Consider the following 11,958-nt stretch of genomic DNA (forward strand, 5'->3'; position numbering starts at 1 on the left):
TGAAATTTTTAAAGGTAGCACGCAAGCAATTTACTTTGGAATGGCGAGAAAAATACCACATAGTAGGTAGTTATGGTGGACACAAATGGCATAAGTTTTGGCTCAAGGTTTTGGATGCACGAGAAGCATTCCCTCTCGGTACAAGGCTTTGGCTAGCAAGGTTGTTTGAAGCAAACACAAGTATGAACCGTGCACAGAAAACTTACATAAGAACATATTGCAAGCATTATAAGACTCTACACTGTCTTCCTTGTTGCTCAAACACTTTTACCAGAAAATATCTAGACTTTAGAGAGACCAATCATGCAAACCAAATTTCAACAAGCTCTACGGTAGTTCTCCACTAATAGATTTAAACTACATGATGCAAGAGCTTAAACATGATCTACTTGAGAGCTCAAAACAATTGCCAAGTATCAAATTATTCAAGATAATATACCAATTACCACATGAAGCATTTTCTGTTTCCAACCAAATAGCAATAAATGAAGCGACTTTCACCTTTCGCCATGAACATTAAAAGTAAAACTAAGAACACAAGTGTTCAAATGAAAAAGCGGAGCGTGTCTTTCTCCCACACAATGAATGCTAGGATCCGATTTTATTCAAACATAAACAAAAATAAAAACAAACAGACGCTCCAAGTAAAGCACATAAGATGTGACGGAATAAAAATATAGTTTCACTAGAGGTGACCTGATAAGTTGTTGATGAAGAAGGGGATGCCTTGGGCATCCCCAAGCTTAGATGCTTGAGTCTTCTTGAAATATGCAGGGATAAACCACGGGGGCATCCCCAAGCTTAGACTTTTCACTCTTCTTGATCATATCATATCATCCTCCTCTCTTGATCCTTGAAAACTTCCTTCACACCAAACTCAAAACAATCTCATTAGAGGGTTAGTGCATAATCAAAAATTCACATGTTCAGCGAGGACACAATCATTCCCAACACTTCTGGATATTAACCAAGGCTAGTGAAAGTTAATGGAACAAAGAAATCCACTCAACACAGTAAAAGAGGCAATGCGAAATAAAATGTAGAATCTATCAAAACAGAACAGTCCGTAAAGACGAATTTTTTAGAGGCACTTAACATGCTTAGATGGAAAAGCTCAAATTGAACGAAAGTTGCGTACATATCTGAGGATCACACATGAATTTTTTCAGCATTTTACGACTTTCCTACAGAGAGATCAACTCAAATTCGTGACAGCTAAAAATCTGTTTCTGCGCAGAAATCCAAATCTAGTATCAACTTTTCTATCAAAGACTTTACTTGGCACAACAACGAAATAAACATGATAAGGAGAGGTTGCTACAGTAGTAACAACTTCCAAGACACAACAAACAGAGTAGCAAAATAAAAACATGGGTTATCTCCCAAGAAGTGCTTTTCTTTAACGCCTTTCAGCTAGGCGCGGAAAGTGTAAATCAAGTAACATCAAGAGAAGATGCATCAACATCATAATTTTTCTTAAAAACACAACTTGTCGCAGATGGTACCTTAGATGCTCCATTATCTAAATTTCCCATAGTGGTACTAAGGGTTTTATCAATTTTAAGCTCATAATGATTCTTTGGCATGTTAGGGACATACATGAACTTTTGCTCCTTACCCGCATAAGCTTTCTCCTTAAACTTAAGAGAAGAAAAAGTTGAACCCAAGGTTCCCATAGCTTCTTCAAGTTCACCAATCCTATGGGTTTGATTATCATGGATAGCACAAGTTTCTAAGATAGTAATTCTTTCATTAATTCCTCCTAGGGATTTATCAAGTTTATCAGTATTATCAAGTAATATTCCCAATTTAGTCTCAACACTTGGAAGATTTTTCTCTATGGCTTCCAACTTTTTCATGACATCCTCAAGAGAGATTTCAATTTTAGCTTCATTAACAGGTGGTATTCCAACTAGACTCTCAATGATGCAACTAGCTTCTAAAGCAGGAGTACCTAGGAAATTACCCCCCCGAAAGAGTATCAAGAACATACCTATTCCAGCTAGTGATACCAACATAAAAGTTCCTAAGGAGGATAATAGTAGAGTGTTTGTTAGTGCACCTATGATGAGCATCACTAATTCTATACCACGCATATTTAAAACTTTCTTCCCCTTGTTGCTTAAACGAACGAACTTCAACTTCAGGATTACTCATTTTAGTAATAATAAAAATAAATAAAGCAAAACCGAATTAAATAAAGTAAAACAAGTAACTAATTTTTTTGTGTTTTTGATATAAAGAAAGCAAACAAAACAGAAAATAAAATAAAGCAAGACAATAAACAAAGTAAATAAATTGGATGTGAGAGACTCCCTTGCAGCGTGTCTTGATCTTCTCCGGGACAACCGGTGCCGAGCGCAAAATATGCTTGATGACGCGTGAAGCACACGTCCGTTGGGAACCCCAAGAGGAAGGTGTGATGCGTACAGCAGCAAGTTTTCCCTCGCAAGAAACCAAGGTTATCGAACCAGTAGGAGATGAAGGCCACGTGAAGGTTGTTGGCGAAGGAGTGTAGTGCGACGCAACACCAGGGATTCCGGCGCCAACGTGGAACCTGCACAACACAATCAAAATACTTTGCCCCAACTTAACAGTGAGGTTGTCAATCTCACCGGCTTGTTGTAAACAAAGGATTAAACGTATGGTGTGGAGAATGATGTTTGCTTGCAAGGAACAACGAGAGAACAATGATCGCAGTAGGTTGTATTTCAGATGTAAAAGAATGGACCGGGGTCCACAGTTCACTAGTGGTGTCTCTCCAATAAGATAAATAGCATGTTGGGTGAACAAATTACAGTTGGGCAATTGACAAATAGAGAGGGCATAAAAATGCACATACATATCATGATGACTACTATGAGATTTACTTAGGGCATTACGACAAAGAACATAGACCGCTATCCAAGCATGCATCTATGCCTAAAAAGTCCACCTTCGGGTTAGCATCCGCACCCCTTCCAGTATTAAGTTGCAAACAACAGACAATTGCATTAAGTACCATGCATAATGTAATCAACACAAATATCCTTAAACAAAGCATTGATGTTTTATCCCTAGTGGCAACAACACATCCACAACCTTAGAAGTTCTCGTCACTCTCCCGGATTCAATGGAGACATGAACCCACTATCGAGCATAAATACTCCCTCTTGGAGTCACAAGTATCAACTTGGTCAGAGCCTCTACTAGCAACGGAGAGCATGCAAGAACATAAATAACACATATATGATAGATCAATAATCAACTTGACATAGTATTCCATATTCATCGGATCCCAACAAACGCAACATGTAGCATTACAAATAGATGATCTTGATCATGATAGGCAGCTCACAAGATCTAAACATGATAGCACAAGAGGAGAAGACAACCATCTAGCTACCGCTATGGACCCATAGTCCAAGGATGAACTACTCACGCATCAGTCCGGAGGCGGGCATGGTGATGTAGAGCCCTCCGGTGATGATTCCCCTCTCCGGCAGGGTGCCGGAGGCGATCTTCAGAACCCCCCGAGGTAGGGTTGACGGCGGCGGCGTCTCTGGAACTTTTCTCGTATCGTGGCTCTCTGTACTAGGGTTTTCGCGACGGAAGAAATAAATAGGCGAAGGGGCAGAGTCGGGGGACGCCCGAGGGGCCTACCCGATATGGCGGCGCGGCCAGGGGTGGGGCCGCGCCCCCCTATGGTGTGGCCGCCTCGCGTCCCCTCTTCGTCTCCTCTTTGGTGTTCTGGAAGGCTCCGTGGAAAATAGGACCGTGGGCTTTTGTTTCGTCCAATTCCGAGAATATTTCCCGTGTAGGATTTACGAAACCAAAAACAGCAGAAAACGAGAACCGGCGCTTCGGCATCTTGTTAATAGGTTAGTACCGGAAAATGCATCAAAATGATGTAAAGTGTATATAAAACATGTAAGTATTGTCATAAAACTAGCATGGAACATAAGAAATTATAGATACGTTTGAGACGTATCAACTATCTTCAGGGTGAAAACCTAAGACCTTTGGTTGGGCGATGACAGCGCTGGTGCACTGTTCCCTTCTTGGAGGCGTCTGAAAGAACATTTCATGATCTCTGAGTTTTGTGTGTTTGTTAACAACACCGGTGACAATTTAACTGTGTGCTAAGTGGTTTACAGATATGGAAAAGATACCACAGGAAAATCTCGACCCACTCAAAAAAGAAGAAAAGGAAAAAGGAAGAAGCTGAAGCCTGACCCTGACCGGCACTGCTGGCAACACTGGGCCGGCACTGCCGGTGTGTACACCCCGGCACTGCCGGTGATTCCAGGCCGGCACTGCCGGTGAGTGCACCCCGACACTGCCAGCGTTTCTGGCCCGGCACTGCCGGCCTGCCTGTCGACCTGCTGATTCAGAAAAGTGGCCGCTGACCTGCCAGGCGTCTCAAGGCCGGCGACGCCGGCGATTCTCCTCCAACGGGCAGAAAAGTTGGTGGGGTATAAATACCCCCCTTCACCTACCTTGGAAAGTTGCTCAAACCCTAAGAACTTCATCCACCATTGCTGAGCCACCAAGAACACCAAAATAGCCAGATCTCCTCCCTCAACCACCCAAATCCCTTGTGCTTTGGAGAATCGAAGGAGAAGACCCCGATCTACATCCTCATCGAAGCGTTTTTCATTTCCCCCTCATATGCTTGAGGGCCCTCTTGCTAGTGTTCCTCTTTGGATCCCTAGTTGATATTTGTTGATGTATTGTTGTTGATTGTTGTGTTGTTACAGATTTGGGAGCCTCCAATTCGTTGTGGATGTGTGCCCCAAGAACTTTGTAAAGGCCCGGTTTCCGCCTCGAGGAAATCCCTTAGTGGAAGTGGGCTAGGCCTTCGTGGCGTTGCTCACAGGAGATCTGAGTGAAGCCTTCGTGGCTGTTGGTTTGGCTTGCGTAGCAACCACACTCCTCCAAACGTAGACGTACCTTCTTGCAAAGGAAGGGAACTACGGGAATCATCTCCGTGTCATCGCGTGCTCCACTCTCGGTTACCTCTATCCTATTCTATCTCCTATATATTGCGTAGCTATATCTTGCTTAGTTGATAACCTTGTCATATAGGTAAATTCACTTAGTTGCATATCTAGAGAATTTACCTTTGTGTCAAGCCTAAATTGAAAAAGAACTAAAAATTGGTTAGCACCTATTCACCCCCTCTAGGTGCGGCATACGATCCTTTCAGCGTCGCTTTTGGAGAGTCTGTACTTCAGGTGTTGTCACGGTGGTGGTTGTATTGCTGTTGCTAGGTCTAGAATGCTGTAGCGGGACTTTTATGTCTTAGTTTTCTTTACTCTTTTTGGCTGTGTGCATCCGTACTGCCATTAGGGTGGGGCGTTGTTGCAGAGGCTGGGTGTAATTGGTATCTTTCGATATTAATATATTACCTTTGTCTAATTTTCTTTTGACTTTGAGTAGAAGTTACACACACCATTTTTGGGACGGAGGGAGTAGAATGAATCACAAACTGACCATTTTGTATGGCGCCCGCTCTAAGGAGGCGTCATGATTACATTGCACCTAGGGTGTGACCTAAACCCGATTCAACCCTAGATGCTATAAGAGCAAGTACAATAGAGTCCAATCAGCTAGCTATAAGACATTAAATAATATATTTTAGATAATTTGGAGGAGAGAGAAGGGGAGAGAGAAGGGAGGTGGGCTCTTATGCAATAGCCAGCTCTTGCACGTGCTCCTAGGTACTTTGTGAGAGTGAAAGATGGGTCATATGTTAGTAAACTACTTCATTCTTATAGCCAACTATTGTACATGTTAGCTATATGGTGACCACAAATGACATAACATCTTGTTATAGCCAGTTGTTGGCTATATTATTGGAATTGCTCTAAGATCTCCCCGACTTCGATCCCCCTCGTCGCCAGCCTTAGCGTGGTGGTGGTGGGCCCAACCGCCGAAGGTGGTATAGGGTTGTTAGGCGACACAGAGACGCCTGCAGGAGCAGTAACGACCATTGACGTGCAGTGATCGAGGCAACTTCTCCGCGTCAGAGTGGTGGTGGAGGCTTGCCTATGGTGGCGCGCCATGAGATTTTGCGGTGGAGATGCAGGGTGGGCGTTGGGCCGGCCTTGGGGTGAAACCCTAGATTAGTGTGACCCTCTTTTGTCCTCTACATTTCCTATCTCAGTCGTTGCTGGTAGAGGGTCGACCTTGCTCTACCACTGCCTTCTTGGGTGGCTGGTTCTGTAGGGTGTCGCGAGCGGCGTGGGGTTGCTAGCTTGATCTAATAATGTTGTCTTGGATATAGTTCTTGTCTTCCATCCAGCCCACCGATCTGTTGTCGCAGCTTGTCCCTGATCTAGCCGTTGATGGGCTCCAGATTTCTCCATCGAAGGTCTTCAAGGATTGCCAAAGTACTCCATGATCCGTGTATCAAAGGGGATTCAGTTGGGCATGTCCACAATCTGCCCATGTGGCTTCAAGGGACGCGTGCTGCGAAGCTCCGCTTCAAGTTGACACCATGGAACATGTTGAAGTTACGATTTTCATGGTGTTGGCGGTGGCATGGAAGACAACTATGAATGGAAGACCAGAAGGTAACAATGAAGGTGTAAGGGTACATTTCCCCTACGTGTGTTTTTGGTACCATCACATTATTATTATTATTTGAACTTGCAAAACAGTTAATGACAATCCATATGGACTAATGTTTTCATTGAGTTTATATGAAGAAATATTCCATATGTATTTCTTGTAATCCATATGTTGGATTCAAGTGGGGTTGCCACGAAGATAAAGATATACCTTGAGTATTGGCATCAAGATCATCGATTTCAAGAGAATAATACTATATGATCAAGATCTTGAGTATTTGATTTCAAGAGAAGAATTCAAGAGTTGGCTCTAAGCCGGTGTCATGATAGTCTCATGAGCTGAGCTATATGTGACTAAGGTTTAGAGCATGCAATAAAATGAAGAGTTACGTGTAGGATAACGTATCATAGAAAACAAAAAAATTCCTACCGCGAACAAGAAATCCAAGCCAAGATGCAATCTAGAAGACGGTAGCAACGAGGGGATTATCGAGTCTCACCCTTGAAGAGATTCCAAAGCCTACAAGATGAGGCTCTTGTTGCTGCGGTAGACGTTCACTTGCCGCTTGCAAAAGCGCGTAGAAGATCTTGATCACGACGCCACGAACGGGCAGCACCTCCGTACTCGGTCACACGTTCGGTTGTTGATGAAGACGACGTCCACCTCCCCGTTCCAGCGGGCAGCGGAAGTAGTAGCTCCTCTTGAATCCGACAGCACGACGGCGTGGTGTCTGGTGGCGGTGGAGAATCCCGGCGGAGCTTCGCTAAGCGTGCGGGGAAGAAGGAGGAGTGGGGCGGCTAGGGTTTGGGGAGAGGGGGCGTCGGCCATCTAGGTGGTGCGGCCACCTTGTTGTGTTGGGGTGGCCGGCCCCCTCCCCTTGGCCCTCATTATATAGGTGGAACACCCAAGAGTTGGTCTACAAGTCTTTGAATAAGACCCCAAACCAAAACCTTCCATATCACATGAAACCTACCCAAGCTAGGACTCCCACTAGAGGTGGGATTCCCACCCTTCCTTGGGAGGGGGTGGCCGGCCCCCTTAGGGGAGTCCACTTGGGACTCCTCCCCTTTTAGGGTTGGCCGGCCATGGTGGTGGAGTCCCTTCGGGACTCCGCCTTCCAAAGTGATTTCTTCCGGACTTTTCTAGAACCTTCTAGAACCTTCCATAAATGCACCGGATCATTTTCAAACACATAAAATGACATCCTATATATGAATCTTATTCTCCGGACCATTCCGGAACTCCTCGTGATGTCCGGGATCTCATCCGAGACTCCGAACAAATATTCAAACTCCATTCCATATTCAAGTTCTACCATTTCAACATCCAACTTTAAGTGTGTCACCCTACGGTTCGCGAACTATGCGGACATGGTTGAGATCTCTCTCCAACCAATAACCAATAGCGGGATCTGGAGATCCATAATGGCTCCCACATATTCAACGATGACTTAGTGATCGAATGAACCATTCACATACGATACCAATTCCCTTTGTCACGCGATATTTTACTTGTCCGAGGTTTGATCATCGGTATCACTCTATACCTTATTCAACCTCGTCTCTCCGACAAGTACTCTTTACTCGTACCGTGGTATGTGGTCTCTTATGAACTTATTCATATGCTTGCAAGACATTAGACGACATTCCACCGAGAGGGCCCGGAGTATATCTATCCATCATCGGGATGGACAAATCCCACCGTTGATCCATATGCCTCAACTCATACTTTCCGGATACTTAATCCCACCTTTATAACCACCCATTTACGCAAGTGGCGTTTGATGTAATCAAAGTACCTTTCCGGTATAAGTGATTTACATGATCTCATGGTCATAAGGACTAGGTAACTATGTATCGAAAGCTTATAGCAAATAACTTAATGACGTGATCTTATGCTACGCTTAATTGGGTGTGTCCATTACATCATTCATATAATGATATAACCTTGTCATTAATAACATCCAATGTTCATGATTATGAAACTAATCATCTATTAATCAACAAGCTAGTTAAGAGGCTTACTAGGGACTCATTTGTTTGTTTACATAACACACATGTATCAATGTTTCGGTTAATACAATTATAGCATGGTATATAAACATTTATCATAAACATAAAGATATATAATAACCACTTTTATTATTGCCTCTTGGGCATATCTCCAACAGCCTCCCACTTGCACTAGAGTCAATAATCTAGATTACATTGTAAGGTACCTAACACCCATGGCATTCTGGTGTTGGTCATGCTTTGCCCTAGGGAGAGCTTTAGTCAACGGATCTGCTATATTAAGATCAGTGTGTACTTTGCAAATCTTTACTTCTCCATCTTCGATGTACTCGCGAATCGAATGATAACGCAGCTTGATATGCTTCAATCTCTTGTGTGACCTTGGTTCTTGTGCATTGGCGATGGCACCCATGTTGTCACAAGAGATGACTAGTGGGTCCAATGCACTAGGAACCACACCGAGCTCTACAATGAACCTCTTCATCCATACCGCTTCGATGAAGCCTCCGAAGCCGCTATGTACTCCGACTCCGTTGAGGATTTCGCCACCGTGCACCGCTTCGAGCTTGCCCAGCTTCATCGCAGCACCATTCAATATAAACACGTACCCGTACCGTGACTTAGAGTCATCGAGATCGTTGTTCCAACTTGCATCGGTGTAACTTGTTACAACGAGCTCTTGGTCACCTCCATAACAAAGAAACATATCCTTAGTTCTTTTCAAGTACTTCAGGATATTCTTGACCGATGTCCAGTTGTTCCATTCCTGGATCACTTTGATATCTCGCTAGTCAAACTAACAACAAGTGCTATATCCGGTCTTGTACATAGCATGGCATACATGATAGAGCCTATCGCCGAGGCATAGGGGATCCGACTCATCCTTTATCTTTCTTCCGTCGTAGCCGGACCTTGAGTCTTACTCAAGACCTTGCCAGGTAACATAGGTAAGAATCCTTTCTTACTTTCGTCCATTCTAAACTTCTTTAGAATCTTGTCCAGGTATGTACTCTGTGATAGCCCTATTAGACGTCTTGATCTATCTCTATAAATCTTGATGCCTAATATATATGATGCTTCACCAAGGTATTTCATTGAAAAACTATTATTCAAATAACCCTTTACACTCGCTTAATAGTTCTATATCATTCCCAATCAATAATATGTCATCTACATATAATATTAGGAATGCTACGTAGCTCCCACTCACTTTCTTGTAAATACAGGCCTCTCCATGACACTCGTATAAACCCGAAGTCTTTGATCACCTTATCAAAGCGTCGGTTCCAACTTCTCGATGCTTGCTTCAGTCCATAGATTGAACGCTCGAAGCTTGCATACTTTGTCAGCATTTTTAGGATCGACAAAACCTTTGGGTTGTACCATATACAACTCTTCCTCAATGTCTCCATTAAGGAACGCCGTTTTGACATCCATCTCGCCAAATCTCATAATCGAAAAATGCAGCTATTGCTAACAAAATCCTCACAGATTTTAGCTTCGCTACAGGTGAGAAAGTCTCATCGTAGTCAACACCTTGAATTTGTCGGAAACCCATTGCGACAAGTCGAGCTTTATAGACAGTAATATTACCATCAGCATCTGTTTTTCTCTTGAAGATCCATTTATTCTCGACTGACCTTGCGGCTATCGAGTGAGTCTACCAAAGTCCACACTTTGTTATCATACATGGATCCCATTTCGGATTTCATGGCTTCTTGCCATTTGTTGGAATCCGGGCTCATCATCGCTTCTTCATACGTCGCAGGGTCTTCATCATTGTTATCCACAATCATGACATTTAGACAAGGATCATACCAATCTGGAGTGGCACGTTCCCTTGTCGATCCGCGAGGTTCGATGAGCTATCTCATTTGAAGTTTCATGATCATTATCATTAGCTTCCTCTCGTTGCCGGTGCAGGCGGTACAGGAACATCTTCCGGCATCGCGCTACTCGATCAACGAGCGAGAGATTCTTCAATCTCATCGAGTTCTACTTTTCTTCCAGTCACTTCTTTAGTGAGAAATTCTTTCTCAAGAAAGGTTCCGTTCTTAGCAACAAAGATCTTGCCTTCGGATCTGTGATAGAAAGTCTACCCTATAGTTTCCGTAGGGTATCCTATGAAGACGCATTTCTCCGCTTTGGGTTCTAGCTTGTCCGGTTGTAACTTTTTTACATAGGCTTCGCAACCCCAAACTTTAAGGAACGACAGCTTAGGTTTCTTATTAAACCATAATTCATACGGCGTCGTTTCAACGGATTTTGATGGTGCTCTATTTAAAGTGAATGCGGCTGTCTCTAATGCATAACTCCAAAATGATAACGACAAATCAGTAAGAGACATCATAGAACGAACCATATCTAAGAGAGTTCGATTACGACGTTCGGACACACCGTTTCGTTGTGGTGTTCCCGGCGGTGTCAATTGTGAAAGTATTCCGCATTTCTTTAAATGCATGCCAAACTCATAACTCAGATATTCACCTCCACGATCAGATCGTAGAAATTTAATCTTCTTGTTACGTTGATTTTCTACTTCACTTTGGAATTCCTTAAACTTCTCGAAAGTTTCGGATTTATGTTTCATTAAATAGATATACCCATTGATGCGCGTAGATGTACACGTCCGTTGGGAACCCCAAGAGGAAGGTATGATGCGCACAGCGGCAAGTTTTCCCTCAGAAAGAAACCAAGGTTTATCGAACCAGGAGGAGCCAAGAAGCACGTTGAAGGTTGATGGCGGCGGGATGTAGTGCGGCGCAACACCAGGGATTCCGGCGCCAACGTGGAACCTGCACAACACAAACAAAGTACTTTGCCCCAACGAAACAGTGAGGTTGTCAATCTCACCGGCTTGCTGTAACAAAGGATTAAACGTATTGTGTGGAAGATGATTGTTTGCAAGAAAACAGTAAAACAAGTATTGCAGTAGATTGTATTTCAGTATAAAAGAATGGACCGGGGTCCACAGTTCACTAGAGGTGTCTCTCCCATAAGATAAAAGCATGTTGGGTGAACAAATTACGATCGGGCAATTGACAAATAGAGAGGGCACCGCGATGCACATACATGGCATGATAAATATAGTGAGATTTAATTGGGCATTACGACAAAGTACATAGACCGCCATCCAACTCGCATCTATGCCTAAAAAGTCCACCTTCAGAGTTATCATCCGAACCCCTTCCGGTATTAAGTTGCAAAGCAACGAGACAATTGCATTAAGTATGGTGCGTAATGTAATCAATAACTACATACTTAGACATAGAATCAATGTTTTATCCCTAGTGGCAACAACACAACACAACCTTAGAACTTTCTGTCACTGTCCCAGGTATCAATGTAGGCATGAACCCACTATCTAGCATAAATACTCCCTCTTGGAGTT

The sequence above is a fragment of the Lolium rigidum genome, chromosome 4, assembly GCF_022539505.1.
Source record: "Lolium rigidum isolate FL_2022 chromosome 4, APGP_CSIRO_Lrig_0.1, whole genome shotgun sequence".
In the NCBI taxonomy this organism is placed as follows: Eukaryota; Viridiplantae; Streptophyta; class Magnoliopsida; order Poales; family Poaceae; genus Lolium; species Lolium rigidum.